This window comes from Rattus norvegicus, chromosome 5, assembly GCF_036323735.1.
Source record: "Rattus norvegicus strain BN/NHsdMcwi chromosome 5, GRCr8, whole genome shotgun sequence".
Lineage (NCBI taxonomy): Eukaryota > Metazoa > Chordata > Mammalia > Rodentia > Muridae > Rattus > Rattus norvegicus.
The window spans coordinates 75,326,006-75,345,050 of NC_086023.1; positions in this window are offsets into that span (position 1 = coordinate 75,326,006).

The window sequence follows — 19,045 nt, forward strand, 5'->3', positions numbered from 1 at the left end:
AACAGATGCTATTTATAGATTTTGAACACATGCAGCAGCCAGGCACTGGAAAGAGAAATGGCACATCTCTTCATGGTTAATTCTTATGACCCTTTAGGTAACAATATTGTTTTTTTTTTTCAGAAAAGAAAACTGAGGCTCAGAGAGGCCATGCCACTTCCAGAGTCAAACTGATAGTGGTAGCAACAAGATTATGTTCAACCTTCTTTTCCAAATGTGAAATGGTGTTCTAATTGCAATGTGTTTCTACAATGTGTGAGTTTGAATCCTAATCCTTAGCATAGCAGTGTTGGAAGGTGAAGCTAATGGGAAATGTTTGAGTCCCATTGTGAATAGGTTATTACCAGTCATTGAAGAGTTTGAAGCCAGGGGTTGAATCTCTTGCTCTGTCGTGAGTGTGTGCATGCCCTTCTGCCTTGCATCATGGGATGACTTTGCAAAGGCTCCTCCCAGATAAGGGATCCTTCGTCTTTGACTTCCTAACCAGAACTACAGCAATAAATTACTTTCTTAAAATGGTATAAAGGCATAAGCTGTTACGAAAACACAAATTGGATTTAGGTCAATGGGATTATAAGGGGGTATGGATCATGCATTTCATAATTAGGGATGGGAATTGACATCCAAATAAAGGAAATCTTTAAGGGATCTTTGAAGTGTCTCAGACTGTCATTCCCCCCATCACTTCTGAGATTAGGGGAAGAAGGAGGAGGCTAAATGTTTGTCATACATGGGGAGGAAATGGCTTTAATGATATCATACATATACTCATGGATGAGTCATTGTTTCTAGAGATGCAGATCATTGACACTGATTAACATGGAGTCACACAACCAACCATGCTGCAACGGAGATGGTGGTGGATGTGCAAACTGGCAGACCCACTGGAGTGACTCAAAATGGAAGCTGTAAGTCCCCTGAAGGACAAGACAAAGCCAGATGGGAATCCATTCTTAAGAGCCTCAGAGAAAGAAAGACTTACTCCTAATACTTTTGTAGTTAACCCAATTAGTTAGGGACAGTCCCAGGAAGACGATTCACAAGTCACGAAAGGGAACTCTGGGAGCAAGGGAATGTGAGTTCGAGCTTCCAGAATCCACATGAAAAAGATAGGGCTCAGAGGGCACCCAGCCCAGCTCAGCTATCTAATCCCATCAATGAGAGACCAACTCTTAAAAATAAGGTAGATGGCACTTGATGAATGGGAGCTGAGACCTTTGGCCTCCACACACACATGTGCATGTGTGTGTGCTTGCACGTGTGTGTGTGTATACATATGTGTGTGTGCATGTGTGTGTGTGTGTGTGTGTGTGTGTATGCACCCATGTGTGCACACATGCACATGACTGAACTACATCTATCTTCTGTGCAAAACAAAACAACTTTCAGGAGAAGAGAGCTGCTGCTGGGATGTGTGCATCTGACCCACAAGCAAGAATCCCCAGTGTTCCCCCTACTTTGAATCTGCACCAAATTTCTCCTAAACTTTTCCTAAACATCAGCAATAGGCAGACACCCAAAACCAACCCAATGTCACTCAGGTGGTTTCCTTCTTTCCATGTGCTGGCTCTTGCTTGGTAGACACTCTGTGCTCCACTGGCTTGTAAATGGGTAAGAGGACAACAGCCACGAGTCTCTGGGTTTACTGTCCTCAGTCCTTTGTGGTGGGAGGAACCACAGTGTTCTCTCCAAGATATTTCCTAGAAGTCACTTGATTTGCTTTAAAGATCCTTGTAGAACACCTGTTTTGTGTAACAAGCTAGACTGGGAGACAAGGCTGACACGTGTAAGCCAGATGGGAACTGCCTTTCATCACCTTGCTCTGCTTCTTCAAGGCCTATTTCTAGCCTTCCTAATATGGAGGAGAGTCTTCCAACACCAGTTTTACTCGATACCAAAGGGAGATGGAGGAAGGTGTTTTCAGATCTCAGAGGGAAACACTGACAACATTCTTCTGTAGTGTTTCCACTTTTCAGCATTAGTTCTGGTACAAGTCCAGGTTACTAGTCATGGATTCTTTGCTCTCCCTTTCCGCAGCAGTGTTGGGACCACTTTCCTTCAATCAAGTAGGTACTCCCACTCCCACTTGTCGAGCACTATCTCTAGAGAGTAGAACAATTCATTTCCGCCTTAGCTTTTTATACCCAATTTTCTACATGCACATGGCATCATGATTCTTGGAAAACCAAGTGAATCTCCAGTTCCACTATGACAACATAGTATAGCTGCTACTTAGTGGGCTCCAATATTCACCCAAAGATTATGGTCTTAGTTTTCAAATGTGAACAAGGAACCCCTGTTTTGCATGCTGGATTTGAATGAAAGCTCTCCAAACCTATTGGTGTTGAGAGTTACACCTGTGATTAATTCCAGCTGTTGGCTGAAGCAGGGGCTTGGAGAGCTTGAGGGCCAGCCTGGATAACACTGAGACATTACAGAACCTATACCAGATAAACTAAATCAAAATTTCTTTCTCTCTTGACTTTTTTTTTTCTATTATTGGATTTTTAAAAAATGTACATTTCAAATGTTATCCCCTTTCCTGGTTTTCCCTCCAGAAACATGCTATTTCCCTCTGCTTCTATGAGTGTGTCCCTGCCCCCCCATTCCCTCCCACCCACTGCCCTGACATTCCCCTACACTGAGGCATGAAGCCTTCACAGGACCAAGGCCCTCTCCTCCCACTGATGCCTGGCAAGGCCATCCTCTGCTACATATGTGGTGGGAGCCATATAGCTCCATCACTGTGTACTCTTGGGGTGGTGGTTTAGTCCCTGGGAGCTCTTGGGAGGAGTCTGGTTGGTTGATACTGTTGTTCTTCTTATGGGGTTGCAAACACCTTCAGCTCCTTCAGTCCTTTCTCTAACCCCTCCACTGGGGATGCATTTCTCAGTTCAATGGTTGGCTACGAGCATCCACCTCTGTATTTGTCATGTTCTGGCAGAGTCTCTCAGGAGACAGCTATATCAGGCTCCTGTCAGCATGCACTTCTTGACATCAGCAATATTGTGTGGGTTTGGGGCTATATATGGGATGGATCATCAGGTGGTGAAGTCTCTGGATGGCCTTTCTTTCAGCCTCTGCTCCACTATTTGTCTATGTATTTCCTCCTATGAGTATTTTTGTTTCCCCTTCTAAGAAGGACTGGAGCATCCACACTTTGGTCTTCCTTCTTCTTGAGTTTCATGTGATCTTGGGTATTCCAAGCTTTTGGACTAATATCCACTGATCAGTGAGTGCATACCATATGTGTTCTTTTGTGATTGGGTTACTTAACTCAGAATGATAATTTCTACTTCCATCCATTTACCTAAGAATTTCATGAAGTCATTGTTTTTAATTGCTAGGTAGTACTCCATTGTGCAAATGTAACACATTCTCTGTATCCATTGCTCTGTTGAAGGCTATCTGGGTTCTTTCCAGCTTCTGACTATTATAAATAAGGCTGCTATGAACACAGTGGAGCACGTGTCCTTGTTATACATTGGAACATCTTCTGGGTATATGCCAAAAGTGGTATAGCTGGGTCATCAGGTAGTACTATGTCCAATTTTCTGAGGAACCTCCAGACTAAGTGATTGCACCAGCTTGCAATCCCACCAACAATGGAGGAGTGTTCCTCTTTCTCCACATCCTCGCCAGCATCTGCTGTCTCCTGAGTTTTTGATCTTAGTCATTCTGACTGGTATGAAGTGGAATCTTAGGGTTGTTTTGATTTGCATTTCCCTGATGACTAAGGATGCTGGACATTTCTTTTCTTTTTTTTTTTTTTTCGGAGCTGGGGATCGAACCCAGGGCCTTGCGCTTGCTAGGCAAGCGCTCTACCACTGAGCTAAGTCCCCAACCCCAGATGTTGGACATTTCTTTAGGTGCTTCTAGGATATTCGATATTCCTTTGTTTAGCTCTGTACCCCATTTTTTAAAAAGGGTTATTTGATTCTCTGGAGTTTAACTTCTTGAGTTCTTTGTATATATTGGATATTAGCCCTCATTCTGATGTAGGATTGGTAAAGATCTTTTCCTAATCTGTTGGTTGCTGTTCTGTCCTATTAACAGTGTCCTTTGCCTTACAGAAGCATTGCAATTTTATGAGGTCCCATTTGTCTATTCTTGTTTTAGAGCATATGCCACTGGTGTTCTGTTCAGAAAAATTTCCCCAGTGCCAATGTGTTTGAGGCTCTTCTCCACTTTCTCTTCTACTAGTTTCAGTATATTTGGTTTTATGTGGATGTCCCTGATACACTTGGACTTGAACTTTGTACAGGGCAATGAGAATGGATCGATTTGCATTCTTCTACATGCTGTCAGTTAAACCAGTACCATTTGTTGAAAATGCTGTCTTTTTTTCTATTGGATGGTTTTAACTTTGATCACGTGACCATGGGTGTGTGGATTCATTTCTGGGTCTTCAATTCTATTCCATTTATCTACCTGCCTGTCTCAATACCAATACTGTTCAGCTTTTATCACTATTGCTCTGTAATATAGCAGGAGGTTAGGGATGGTGATCACCCCAGAAGTTCTTTTATTGTTGAGAATAGTTTTTGCTTTTCTGTTTTTTTTTGTTGTTGTTATGCCAAATGAAATTGCAAATTGCTCTTTCTAACTCTGTGAAGAATTGAGTTGGAATTTTGATGAGGATTGCATTGAATCTGTAGATTGCTTTCAGCAAGATGGCCATTTTTTTTTACTATATTTATCCTACCAATCCATGAGCGTGGGAGATCTTTCCATCTTCTGAGATCTTTTTCAATTTCTTTCTTCAGAGATTTGAAGTTCTTGTCATACAGATCTTTCATTTGCTTGGTTAGAGTCATCCCAAGGTATTTTATATTATTTGTGACTATTGTGAAGGGTGTTGTTTTCCTAAATTTTTTATCAGTCTGTTTATCCTTTGAGTAGAGGAAGGTTACTTATTTGAGTTAATTTTATATCCAGCCACTTTGTTGAGTTCTCTGGTGGAATTTTTGGGGTCACTTAAATATACTATCATATCATCTGCAAATAGTGATATTTTGACTTCTTCCTTTCCAATTTACATCCCTTTGATCTCCTTCTGTTGTCTAATTGCTCCAGCTAGGACTTTGTATACTATATTGAATCGATAGAGAGACAGTGGGTAGCCTTATCTAGTCCCTAATGTTAGTGGGAATGCTTCAAGTTCCTCTCCATTTAGTTTAATGTTAGCTACTGGTTTGCTGTATATGGCTTTTACTATGTTTAGGTATGAGCCTTAGTTCCTGATCTTTCCAAGATTTTTATCATGAAGGGGTGTTGAATTATGTCAAATGCTTTCTCAGCAACTAATGAGATGATCATGCAGTTCTTTTCTTTGTGCTTGTTTATGTAGTAGATTACATTGATGGATTTCTGTATATTGAACCATCCCTGCATCACTGGGATAAAGCCTACTTAATTGTGATGGATGATCATTTTTTATTGAGTATTTTAGCATTGATATTCATAAAGAAAATTGGTCTGAAGTTCTCTTTCTTTGTTGGACCTTTGTGTGGTTTAGATATAAGCATAATTGTGGCTTCATAGAATGAAGTCTATGGGCAGTGTTTCTTCTGTTTCTATTTTGTGGAATAATTTGGAGAGTATTGGTACTAGGTCTTCTATGAAAGTCTGATAGAATTTTTTACTAAACCCATCTGGTCCTGGGTAGTTTTTTGGTTGGAAGACTTTTAATGAATGTTTCTATTTCTTTAGGGGTTATAGGACTGTTTTGATGGTTTATCTGATCCTGATTTAAGTTTGTACCAGGTATCTGTCTAGAAAATTGTCCATTTCATCCAGATTTTCCAGTTTTGTTGAGTATAGGCTTTTGCAGTAGGATCTTTTGATATTTTTAATTGCCTCAGATTTTGTTGTTATGTCTCCCTTTTCATTTCTGATTTTGTTAATTTGGATATATTCTCTGTGCCCTCTGGCTAGACTGGCTAAAGGTTTATCTCTTGTTGATTTTCTCAAAGAACCAGCTCCTGGTTTTGTTGATTATTTCCATAGTTCTTTTTATTTCTACTTGGTTGATTTCAGCCCTGAGTCTGATTATTTCCTACTGTCTACTCCTCTTGGGTATATTTGTTTCTTTTTGTTCTAGAGCTTTCAGGGGTGCTGTCAAGTGTATGCCAGTGTATGCTCTCTCCAGTTTCTTTTTGGAGGCACTCAGAGCTGTGAGTTTTCCTCTTAGCCCTGCTTTCATTGTGTCCCATAAATTTGGGTTTGTTGTGCCTTCATTTTCATTAAATTCTAAAAAGGCTTTGATTTCTTTCTTTATTTCTTCCTTGACTAAGTTATCATTGAGTAGAGCATTGTTCAGCTTCCATGTGTATGTGGGCTCTCCATCGTTTTTGTTGTTATTGAAGACCAGCCTTAGTCTGTGGTGATCTGATAGGATGCATGGGATTATTTCAATCTTCTTGTATCTGTTGAGGCCTTTTTTGTGCCAGATTATATAGTCAATTTTGGAGAAGGTAACATGAGGTGCTGAGAAGAATGTATATTCTTTTGTTTTAGGATGAAATGTTCTATAGATGTCTGTTAAATCCATTTGGTTCATAACTTTTGTTAGTTTTTTTTTTTTTTTTTTTTTTGGTTCTTTTTTTCGGAGCTGGGGACCGAACCCAGGGCCTTGCGCTTCCTAGGCAAGCGCTATACCACTGAGCTAAATCCCCAACCCCAACTTTTGTTAGTTTTACTGTATCTCTGTTTAGTTTCTGTTTCCACAATTTGTCCATTGATGAGAGTGGGGCGTTGAAGTCTCCCACTAGTATTGTTTGAGGTGCTGGGTGTGCTTCGAGCTTCAGTGAAGTTTCTTTTATGAGTGTAGATGCCCTTGCATTTGGAGCATAAATATTCAGAACTGAGAGTTTGTTTTGGTGGATTTTTCCTTTGTAGAGTGTGAAGTGTACTTCCTTATCTTTTTTTGATAACTTTTGGTTGGAAGTCTATTTCATTTAACATTAGAGTGGATACTCCAGCTTGTTTCTTGGGACCATTTGCTTGGAAAAAATTTTTCTCAACATTTTACTCTAAGGCAGTGTCTGTCTCTGTCACTGAGGTGTTTTTCCCATATGCAGCAAAATGTTGGGTCCTGTTTATGTATCCAGTCTCTTAGGCTATATCTTCTTATTGGGGAATTGAGTCCATTGATGTTAAGAGATATTAAAAAATAGTGATAATTGTTTTCTGTTATTTTGTTTTTAGAGGTAGAATTATGTTTGTGTGGCTCTCTTCTTTTGGGTTAGTTGAAATTAAATTACTTTCTTACTTTTTCTAGGGTGTAGCTTCCCTCCTTCTTTTAGAGACCAGCTCTTTCCCAGTGGCTCTTGGTACAGAGAGCTGTGGCACAGAGTCAGGTCACAGACAGAAACCAGAAGGATTCTGTCCCATATTGCTCTTCAGTTCCTGTGTCCTGAGGTCTTTGGGCGGGTACCCCTGAGCAGAAGTGGTGGGGACTTACCTGTGTTCTCAGGTGTGTCAGCACTCCTGGGAGACCAGTTCTCTCCTAGTGGAATCTGGGTACAGAGAGCTGTGTCACAGGGTCAGCTCTGGGTGCAGGCCTAAAATAGAATTTCTTAAATCTCTACACAAAAGATTCAGCTGGACAGTTATCCCTCCTTTCCTCTATCTCCCTAATTCTATCTCCTCCTCCCTAATTCTATCTCCTCTTCCCTTCTCCCTTTTCCCATTTCTTCCCCAGGGTCTTGCTATATAGCACTCTCAATTCTCCCACCTTAGGTTCTCAAGTGCTGGGATTTTGGGTGTATCCAATCATGTCACAACACAGTTTCTTTGCAAAATGGCCTTGAAACCATCGAACCATGTAACAAGACTTGTAATCATTCTTATTGAAGTACCCGCTGTATTCTGTTTTTCACTAACCATCTTATATGACTCATATGCAGCTACCATTTGAGTTATGGGAATTCAGTGAAGAAAGGTCAATCATTTCTTGCTGGGATTGGAAAAGGAAAGAGTGAAGAAATGCTACCTGGAGGAGGCAGGTGGTGTTTATGGCGGCTTTAAGAGAATGGTGGAGCTTCTATCAGCTGGGGAGAGTGGCTCGTGTAAATTGTCCATTTCAACTCAAGTTACTGAAAACAGAAGCAGTGGACCCACGGTATAAGCTGACTCAAATGTGGAATAAAAATTTCATCAGTGTGACAGCCTTTGTCTTGCTTGACCTTACGAGCAGCAGAGTCCCTTTCCTTTCTCCCTAGAAGATTAATAACTCCTCAAATACAGTCACTAAGGCTTTCAGGCTCCATAAATTTTCAGCATCATGACATATTGTAGAAATGCTGACATTTAAATATCAAAATTCCCTCTCCAAAATAGCATCTAACATTTGAAAGCACAAATATCTATTGACAGCTTCATGTTTTGATGGGAAGTTCAAATATGAACGCTTCCATTTCTTCCATAGCCAGCTCTCCAGCTCTCTCCTGAAGGCGCTGGAATGGAAGGACTCTGTGCTAAACAAGAGGAGGCTAACAGTGATAGCCATCGGTCAATACTGAGCTTAGTGGCTGACTGCCTTTTTCTCCTTAATGCTATTTGCTAAACCAACACCAGTGAGAGTCCTTAATAAGGGCTGTTAGCTCATAACAATGGTGTTTGTTGAGTTTGCTAAAGTGAGATGGTGCTTATATTTGCTCCACTGCCCTTGAGGGTGCTGCTTCAGAAGCCTATGACACAGTTTTGAAGTGGGAACGTTTGATGAGGGCACTTGGCAGCTCTATAAACACATTGGTAGTTGAGAACAGAATCCCTAACGCTAGAAAGTCCATTCATGTTTCTTTGGCTTATAAGGGATTTGCTTGGTTACAACCACAAAGCATACATAAGTATGTACAGAACCCATTCTCACGCGCTCTCACTGTGTCGAAATACACGCTGAAGTTCAGGGTTCTTCCCTTAGTCTCAGCTTTGAGTTTGTAATATAGGTGTTTTCTTTCCCACTAAGATGAGCATTTGGAAGGAAGGAGACTTCAGAACTGTGGGATACAAATGAGTTAGGTTCCTTACCGCAAACATATGTCATCTCAAAGACATTTATTTATCTATCTATTTATTATTGTGGTGTGTGTGTGTGTGTGTGTGTGTGTGTGTGTGTGTGTGTGTGTGTGTGTACATATGTGTGGTCATAAGATAGCTTGTGGGAATTGATTCTCTTCTTCTGCCATATCAGTCCAGGAAATAAAAGTCAGAGCACCGGATTTGGTGACAGACAAGTAGATTTACCCACTAAGCTATCTATATTACTCAAACATGTCCTTTACAGACAAATAGATAATACTAACGTCTTGGGAAACTGGGTTCTTTTCAGGACTCTTGATCATGCTCTCTCCAAAGTTTACAGACTTAGCCAGTTAATGCACTAAGGACAGCACTCCCCACCCCAACCCCACATTCATGTGATTCATGTGCAGTTTAAAAGTATTAAACCAATATTTTTTTTCTTTTGCTCTAAGCTGTCTGCCTCCCTCTGAAGTGCCATTAGCCTCATTCTTGTTCATTGATATTAAAACATCATCTGTATCTCTTGTGAGATTGTAAGATTTAATCAACAGGTTCCTACAGGTTTTCGAAAGTTCTAGAATAAAAATTGGACAAAAGAATTAAGATGATGGTAATAAAAAGAGACACAGTTTATTGTTCAAACCAGGATCTTTGCAGAGTGACGGGGTGTGCGATGATTAATTATGCTTGGACCACAGGTGTGAACTAGGGCTAACCTGGGTGTGACCTTTGGTCTTCCCAGCAATATGCAAAAGGTTAATATTTAATGTGCCCCTACCAGAAGCTGGGAAGTTAACTCTTGCTTGTATGTATTCTTCTATTTAAACTTTACATTAACATGATAGAGAGGTTTTCACAGTTCCTTTGTGAAGAAGAAGAAACAAGGGCCCAGGCAGTGATTCATCCAAAGTGACTCCTCATGTAAGCCTGTAAGAACAGATCTGAGTAGAGGTCTTCTTTCAAAGTGAATTCACACAGCACTAAAGGTGAGCTCTTCATCCTATAAATCGATGTATTAATTCCTACCCCCTACTGGGTTATAAAGGGATGTGGGTACTTCCTGGGGATCATTTGTACCTTTTAAGGCAAGGAAATCGTGAGACAAACTTCACAAAGAACTTCAGCTAAGTGACTGGGGAGAAGGTCAGTGGGAAAGTGGCTGCTGCAGAAGTATAAGGGCCTGGATTTGGATCTCTAGTACCCATACAAAAGCAAGGCATGGCTGCTTGTGTCTATAACCCCAGTCAAGGGGTTGGAGAGGTTGCAAAGTCAAGAGAATCCTTAGACTTGCTAGCTAGTGTAGCTAGTCAGTCTAGATGAATCAATGAGCTCCTAGTTCAGTGAGGAATCCTATCTCGAAGAAGAAGCTGGGGAACAATTGAAGAATGAACCTCTTGTTGATCTCTGGTTTTCACATGGATGCCACATGAACATGCCCCCAATAAGCATGTACTACAGCACATGCAAACACACACACACACACACACACACACACACACACACACACACACTTCAGTCAGGTATGTGGCACAGGTCTGTTACCCTAATACTTAGAAGGTTATGGCAGAGAGATTATGAGTTCTCAGTCAATCTGACTGACATACTAAGATTTTGTCCGTGCCCCACCCCATGCAAGAATGAAGAACTTTACCTTTATGTGCTGGCCTATGTGGTGAGTTTTTGTTTAATATGATCAGGAGGTGATTAGTTTTTGGAAGAAAGGGAGAAAGGGGAAGAAGGAGAAGTAGTAAGAGGATGGAAGGAGAGAGAGAGAGAGAGAAAGGGAGGAAGGGGAGGGAAGGAAGGACAAAGGGAGGGAGAGGGAGAAAGGCAAGGGAAGAAAGCAAGAAAGAAGGAAAGAAGAACCCTTGTTCTGTTTTGTTCTGGAACTGAGATCCAGAGAAAGAAAATTCCCTGTCCAGGGTCACATAGTTCATGACAAAAAGAACAATAACCCACAAATTCCATGCTTGAGTTCTACTCCACATCCTTTTTGTGACACTTTGTTGTATAACAGCCACATTAAAATGACAGGTTGCTGGTTGACACTAATTTTGTATTTTACTTCTTTTTGACATTGTCTATGAATTGCTGGTTCTTGGGAAGTTTTGCTTTAAAAGCATGGTAAAGCAGGTTTGTACATGTGGAGCAGGAATTAGTGTCACACTTCCTCACTGTGGAAGACCTTTCTGAAGTCAAGTGTGGCAGGCTGGACTTTGTTTTCCTTCTCAGTAAAAAAACAAATATAGAGTTGTTGAAATACTTTCTTCCACCACCATGGTCCCGTGTATTTGAGAAAAATCATACAGCAGGTTCAGACTGGAAAGTAGAGAAAGCCACAGTAACTTTGCAATGAACACGGATCAGAGATTGGGCTGGACGAGAAGGCTACTAAGTATGGAAGGAAGGAATTGCAAAAGACACAACCATAGAAGATGTTTAGAAGAAATCCTCACTCTTCAGCTCCTACACAGACTTCTTATTGGCTTGTTAACACAAGAAGTGACTCTTTTAGGGGTGGACTGAGTTGTACCTTGGGTCTGTTTGAGGGGTAAAAGGACAAAGATCCCACAGACATTCATTCCAAACCTTCCGTGGAGCTTCTCACTTTACTCTGCTCCCACTTTTGAAGTGATTCCAATGAAATACATTTCACAGAGCAGAAGGAAAGGCCATCTTAATACTCCCCAGTTCTCACTCCAGAGCCTAACCAGATGCTCACTCTGTAACAGCATTGGTCTCACAGATCTTCGTTCTTACAGTGCACTGGTGATCTCTCAAACGTCTGTGCCCATGCTACCTCATTTATTCACTATCACCCTGAAGTTGATGTTGTTACAAGAGCTAAAGTCAAGCAGCTAACATGCTGTGACACTGGACTTTATGTGAAGGCAACTTACTTCTGTGTGTCCTTGGTACCGATCCACACTGAAATGTCTAAGCATAAGCTGGGAGCCAGGTGGTACACTCAACAGTTGCACCAAAAGCCATGATCATCGATGCTACTGTAAGGTGGACCTCCAGTAAGGTTTCCTTAATAGTATTGACCTAATTTTCAAGGTCCCTCCCTTATTTGTGTTGCAATCTGCCTTTTTTTTTTTTGACAACGACTTAGTTAAATCTCTGTTGTCTGCACGATGCATAGAATCTTAACAGGCAGTAGGTGGAATAATTAAAGGGTGGATTGGTTTCTATCAGTGGAAAGAATGAGGTCAAAGCCTAGATCTGATAAGGCAATTTTTCAGTGCCACCAGCAACCCTTCTCCTTTCATTTTCTGCCTGCCATCCACAGAGTGTCACTTTCTTCTCTACGAGGGGGTGGGTGCTAGGTCCCCGAAGGTGCTGCTTTGGTGCCTGTGTTGAAACAGGGGTGAAGGAAGATGGCAGAGAGCTCTCTTGCAGTGTGATGTTGGTGATGTTAGTGCCGTTGATGATGCTGGTCCTGAGAGGCTTTTCTGTTAGATCTCATTGGCCAGCAGATGCTGCTATATCAACAATCCAGGGGTCCAGCTGGATATGCCATCACTCCCTTTGAATAGAAGGAAATGATAGGTAAAGGTGGCCACCAGAAGGTCTGTCTTACACACCTGTACCAAAAAGAGATGCTCACCATCTTTACCCGTGTAGCCTTCTTGCTCACCTGCCTTTCTTGTTCTGAAATAATTTCATCTCCTCGTGACATTATTCTTTATTTCCATAACCTTAAACTCCCAGTCTCTGGGATCCCTTCTTCCTTAGCAACTTTTCAGACATGTTTGTTATCGTAGTAACCAGGGCTCTCTGTCCTCCTGCATCTCAGAGATGTCCTTTAGCATCTCAGAGATTGGACACATGTCTCATGGGCACCATTGCCATACTAAGCAGTCTGTTCTCCAAAACAGAAACTAGGGTTTCTTCATATCTGCTTTTCCACCAACCTTAGTGTGATGCTTTGCTTAGGAGAGGCACTGACAGAAAAACACTACCATTACCATACAAAATCTAGTTACTTATTCTTGTCTTCTATGGTGACTATTCTACTAGCTTGATTGGGACAATGCTATCTTGGCAAAATCATCAATCACACTCAATGGACTCCTGTTATTAGTCGGGCTGGTTGCAAATTTACTATGTAGTAAAGGCTGTCCTTATTTTGTGATCCACTTCAGCATCCTGAGTTCTGGAAAGACTAGCATGCAATATTATGTCCAACCACCCACCGTTCACTTTTCGCCTCTCAATGGTTCCTGGTATCAATAACAAATGGCATGTGTACTCTACCTATTAATGGTTTGTCTCACCCTGGAACCTCCACACCTGCTTACAAGGAGAGAGGCAGGGGGAGAAGCTTTTCACACCCAGGAAACTCTGCCTTTCCAAGTTAGATTTGTTTTATTTTAACTAACAAACAGCTCATTCAGAGTCTGAACTCTCTAGCACAGCTGTCTATTTCCATCTCTATCAGATCTCATGTTCTTGCCAGAAGGTGTTTGGGAATAAAAGTGTTCTAAGGCTCTGACTGCAGTCCTTTCTCAAGCCTGCCCGCCATGCCAGCATTTGTGTTCATGAGCACCGTGGGCATTCTTGTGGTCACTTACTTCGTTTCCTCTTTCATCCATGGCTTTCCATTGTGTTGAAAGTTGCATGGGGAAAGTCAGTCCTCTTGAATTTAACCTCTTTCTTCTGTCCCAATAGCTGCCCTTTCTCTGTATATGTTACGTTGTCTTCTACATTGAAGCTTCTATGCTGTGGCCTGAGGATGTGCTCAGGTCGAAATATCTTCACTTAGTATCAGTTTGTAAAGAGAAAGGAATGTAGAAAGTCACTGTCAACCTTTCAACGAAATCTAATTTGCTGCCTTTTGAAACTTTTTGTGGGGAAATAGATGGATAGATATAGTTTTCCCTCTTGGGAAGACAGAGAGGCAATGATGAACAAAGTTCATGCTCTCTGTTTATAGTCCATGCTCCCCAAAAGGCTGTCCCTGTTAAAAATACTTGCTGAATGGCTTGATGACCTTATGATCCGAACTTTGCTGGTGCCGTCTCTTCTCCAAATCCGTTGGGAAGTGGAATGCTAACTGAAGTCTTACTATCAACACACAACAGAAAGGGCAATGGGCTCACAGAATGTGTAGGCTCACATGGTATGGCAGAGTGGGAGCCAAGATGACTGCTGCAGCCTCCCTGAGTCGCTGAGTATTGTGTTGCTCATGCTTCCAGATTTGTGCTGAATATGTAGTGTGGTTCCTTTCTACATCAGTGTAAAGTCAAAAGATACAAATCATAACCCCATAACCTACCAAAGAGGGGAGGGGGAAGGAGAAGAAAAGGAGGAGGGGACGGCGAAGAGATGAAGAGACTTAATTTCTTAGAAAATTCTAGGAAAATTGTGTAAGACCGTTTTGAAGATGGAGAGTATCAACTCTGAAGACCCGGATGTGGGTCTTGACTTAACTCCCTACAGACTTAGTAAGTCTGGATTTCTTCCTCTGTCAAAGAGCTATCTGCCTTGCAGGGTAGTTAGAACAACTGAGCTGTGAGTGTGGTAATATGCTGTAAAATAATTTATTATTGTTCATGGAAAAATCTGATACTGTAAGAGAAACATTAGGCCATGTGGGAAATCTTCTGTCCAGACCATGATACTGAGAGCTTGTAAGCAGATCCAAATAATGGATGTATGTGCACGGGGTACCCCCTGAAGTTAGGCAACTATGGCAGCCAAGGGAGTCAGCCTGCAAGTTCACAGAGGTCTAAAAGCTGGTGATGAAGAGCAACGGGAGCTCTGCCTCTCATCTCATGGTTGGAGCAGGTGACATCAGCAAGGAGGAAGGATGCTTATTGCACTCAACTGTAATTAAGGCAAGCATTAAAACAGGAGTCCTCTGAGGGCCTTATAGGAGCTTGCTATAAGAGGGTCCAGGAAGGGGAGTACTACCTAAGGGTCTACAGTTTTGTTGTTGTTTTAGGCTGGTTGGTCAGTTTTGTTAGTACTGAGGATTAAAGCACTTAGCACTGAGGGGCTTCTTTCCTTCTTCTAATTTAAATTAAATTAAATTTAGTGTGAGATTGTGTCATGTGAAGCATAGGCTGGCCTCAAGCTGAAGATGACCTTGAATTCTTGAACCTCCTGCCTTTACCTCCCTGACACCCAGGATGCTGGCCTTGAACTCTCAAGCACAATCCTGGCCCAGCCTCCCAAGCTACTGGGATTACAGGCACGCACCACCACGCTCGGTCATGCCTTTACCTCCCAAGTGCTAGGGTTATAGGCAATTTTTCTGAGAGAGACAGACTTCCTATACAGTGAGATTCTCCCCTTGAGTGTGCTACTCTGTGGTTTTCAGTATAGACATACATTACCACTAGCTAAGCAGTTCAGTTTAAAGTAGATACGTAATTTTTCAGGAAAACAAATCAACTGGGTCAGGGGAGCACATTGCTGGTTGATTTGGGGAGTGGGGATTATATATGAAGAGAGCCCTGTATCAAGGATGGGCATGGAGTTATGTGGGGGAAAGAAAAGTCCAGAAAAAAAGAGACAGTAGAGAACTTGGAGGCAGAAGCACAGGTCTGTGTTTAAGGAGAAAAAAAACCCCACACACAGAAAGGAAAAGTGGAAGTGTCCAGGAGGGCAGATGTTCCTAGGCATGGGTAGCAGGGATCATGTAGAGAAGTACCTGGCACATTAGCTGGCACACAGTATCCGGACAGTAGGTGCTCAGCTCACAAGATCTGTGGTGGTTTCACTTCCATTGCTATTCACACCTGATTCCCTAGGCACCAGACACTGGTCCCCTTTCTTCCTTCCCAAGACAAGTCCGATGCATTGTACTTCTTTCAGAAAGCAATTAAACACCCAGTAAGTGAATAGAATGGTTTTCAGTCTTTAAAATTAATGACTTTTTGCTGGCAACAAGAATAGACAGGGATAAATGCCCAGATGGGTTGATAAACCACAAAGACAAATTAATGTTGTTTAATATTTAAGTGTTCTAAGGGAGGTCATTTTCTACATGACTTTCCAAGTCTCTATTTCTATGAGAGGTGTGCGTAGGATGAAGACCCCCTCCTTTTCTAAAGGAAAAGACCTCTTAGAGAAGGCAGCTCTGTGACAGGTTTCCTCAGAATTGGGCGAGGGGGTGTCTGGGTCAAAGTGACAGCCAACGTGTGCTGCTATTACAACACATTACACAAATAGCTCTACATAATTGCTACCATCCATCAGTGTGGGGAGATCAGTGGTGAGAGATGCTGCCAATTTCTTGGAATGAAAACCAAAGCTCTGAGTAGCCCACATTGTCAGACTCGCTAATCAATGCCAGTTTTTTTTCTTTTTCTTTCAGAAAGGAAGGTTAAATTGGTCTAGCCACCAACTCAACCTTGAGAAGGGTTCCTGCATCTTTCCTTCCTAAGGGTTTGTAGGATTGCTTGTCCAGTGCTCACTTAGTTTAAAACAAATTGGGGAGAGGGACCATTCTTCAAGTTACATGAATCTATCTCTTTCTTTCTCCTTCCCCTCTTCCCTCTATTCTCTCCTCTCCCTTCTTCTTGCCTCCATTCTTTCCATTCCCTCTCCTCTCCTCCTTCACTTCGTCTCCCTGCTCCTCCAGTCCTCTCTTTTCTTCCCTTCCCTTCCCTTCCCTTCCCTTCCCTTCCCTTCCCTTCCCTTCCCTTCCCTTCCCTTCCCTTCCCTTCTGAAAACCTCTTTCTCCTCTCTTCCTCTGGATTTCTGCCTTTCTCCCCTCTCCCCTTTGCCTCCCTTCTTCCCCTCCCCTTGGTATTAATTTTTGCTCTGCCTTCCTCTGCTGTAACCTGAAGCCTTTGCTGAGTGGGCTGAGTGTGTTTAGCATTCTGATGGGTTTAGGTTAATCTGACCATTAGGAGGAACAGGACAGAACATCTTGGCACATCTGGGAATTCCAGTCTTGTAGATTTTCTGCCTTTATGGGTCGAGTTAACCTTATATTTTCTCAGTGCTTCCTCTCATCTGGGTTGGCAGAAGAGCAACCCTCAACTTTATAAACCAATCAACCAAACAGACAGATAGAAACAAGCGTGGCAGATACTCAGCACCCAAAAGCATGAGATCTTTTCATGGCTCCAGGTTGCTCTTGAACTTGGTCGTTGTGAGACCTGGGCTGTGAGCACTACAAACAGCAGGGCTGTGCCAGTCTCGACTCCCTAGGCTCAGACTGTGTCTCGAACTAATCAGCAGGAAATCTCATTGAATGAATATTAACTATAAAGACATATTTGTGTTGGTTGAAAATGAACTCAAACAGGAAGCCCCGCAAAACTGTATAATCAACAGTTTGCTGCATGCAGCTGGGGTATAGGAGCCTTACTGAGCTCCCATGAGACGGTCTTAGGGTCGCCTCAGGGGTGGGGATAGTGGGGAATCTATGCATTAAGCAGATCCAACTTACAGATACAGTGGAGAACTCTTGGCATAGTCTGTTTTTCCATACCACCTCCATTAGACAACAAACCCCAGAATGCTCATAAGATGGCTCCCTTTGACTAGAGCCCCTACCCAAGGTGACGTGGGGCACTGTGAGCTTCCCTTTGCATCTTGTTCCATGCTCTGTCTGAGCAATGTTTGTCTAAATGAATTCTCCATGTTGCTTAGAATGTTATAGCCTATTATATTAGTCAGAAGTCCTTTTGTGGATAATTAGTAGGAAATGAAAGGATTGAAGGCTGATTTGGGGTTTCTAAAAATCCTTAGAAGTTGTTTAAGAGGGAAAAATAAGTAAGTCTTGCTAAACAACCCAAGCCAAGGGGCATTGTTCTTTTTCATGGAAAATTGCTACTTAGAAAAACCCTATAAAATGTGTCATGCCTTTGTGTCAACGGACACTGCATTTAAATGTTCTTGAGCAAAACAAGATCTTGCCAGTGGTGTTTTTACCTTTCATATGTGCCAGGGAGTTAAAGGGACAGTCAGGTATATTGCTGTGAACAACAGCAGATATTTAATAATCCTTTAATAAATAAACACCAATTTTAATATTGGAATAGCCGTCATTCTTGAGGCTGCATTTGCTCAGGCTGTGGCTTCATTCGGCTCCTTATCAATACTCTTTATAGAAGCTTACAATGTGAGAAATGACTTCTTCCAGTTCTCTTGATAGCCAGGGCCTGTTATGCAAATATTCTGCAGGTTGAGGCAGGAAGAATGAGAGTTTGAGTCCCACTTGGTCCATAAGGATGCCTTCGCTCAAAGCAAAGCACTAAGTGGGAGCAGGGGTCTTCCCTGGCTGATTTGCTTTCCCCTTAAGGAAGCCTAGGAGGACGATTTCTTCCTGGTTTTCTCTTCTGTCTCAGTGGTTGCACCTTTGATTTGTTTGGGCAAAAGTCTATGTTTGCCCAACATGGACTTAAGCAGGAAGAGCGAATGAGCAGCAGCGGGGGAAGGGGTTGGGGTGTGAGTTGAGAGTTGTCCCTTGAAAGTCTGCAGGTCATCAACTGAGCAGCAGGTCAAAGGGCTGGAGGGTGTCAAGGGTGGTGAACCTTGAAGACCTCAATCATCTGCAGAAAGGAATTTCTTTTGCAGCCCAGCTGGGTGTGGAGATGTGGAGGCTGAGGCATCTAGAGGCCATACTCTGACCTAAGTGCATTCCCTACCTGAGCTTCAGGTGCAGGCTGTGTTTTCCCTCTCTGGTAAGAAGGCAGCTGGGAGGCGGTCTCTGAAGTCTCTTCCTCCTCTGCTGACTCTTTCAGAAGCTCTGGCTTTGAAGCCTCAAAAGAACCAAATGTAAAAAGGTTCCTGGTGCCAGTTGGGCCCTGATTGGCTGAATATGAGATACACAAATAAGGTGAAGGAAGAGGGCCAATCAATGTTTCCTCAAATGTGGGGCAATCAGGAAAGAGCTGCCAATCTTTCCTCAAAAGTGGGAGGTGGGAGGTGGGGGTTGGTTGGGAGGAGATGGACTTCCCTCCTTGAGTCTCTGCAATAAGTTACTAGAAGTCAACAAACAGTTGGAACGATCAGTTCCAAATGTAGAAATTTAATAGGTCAACTTAAAAAAGTT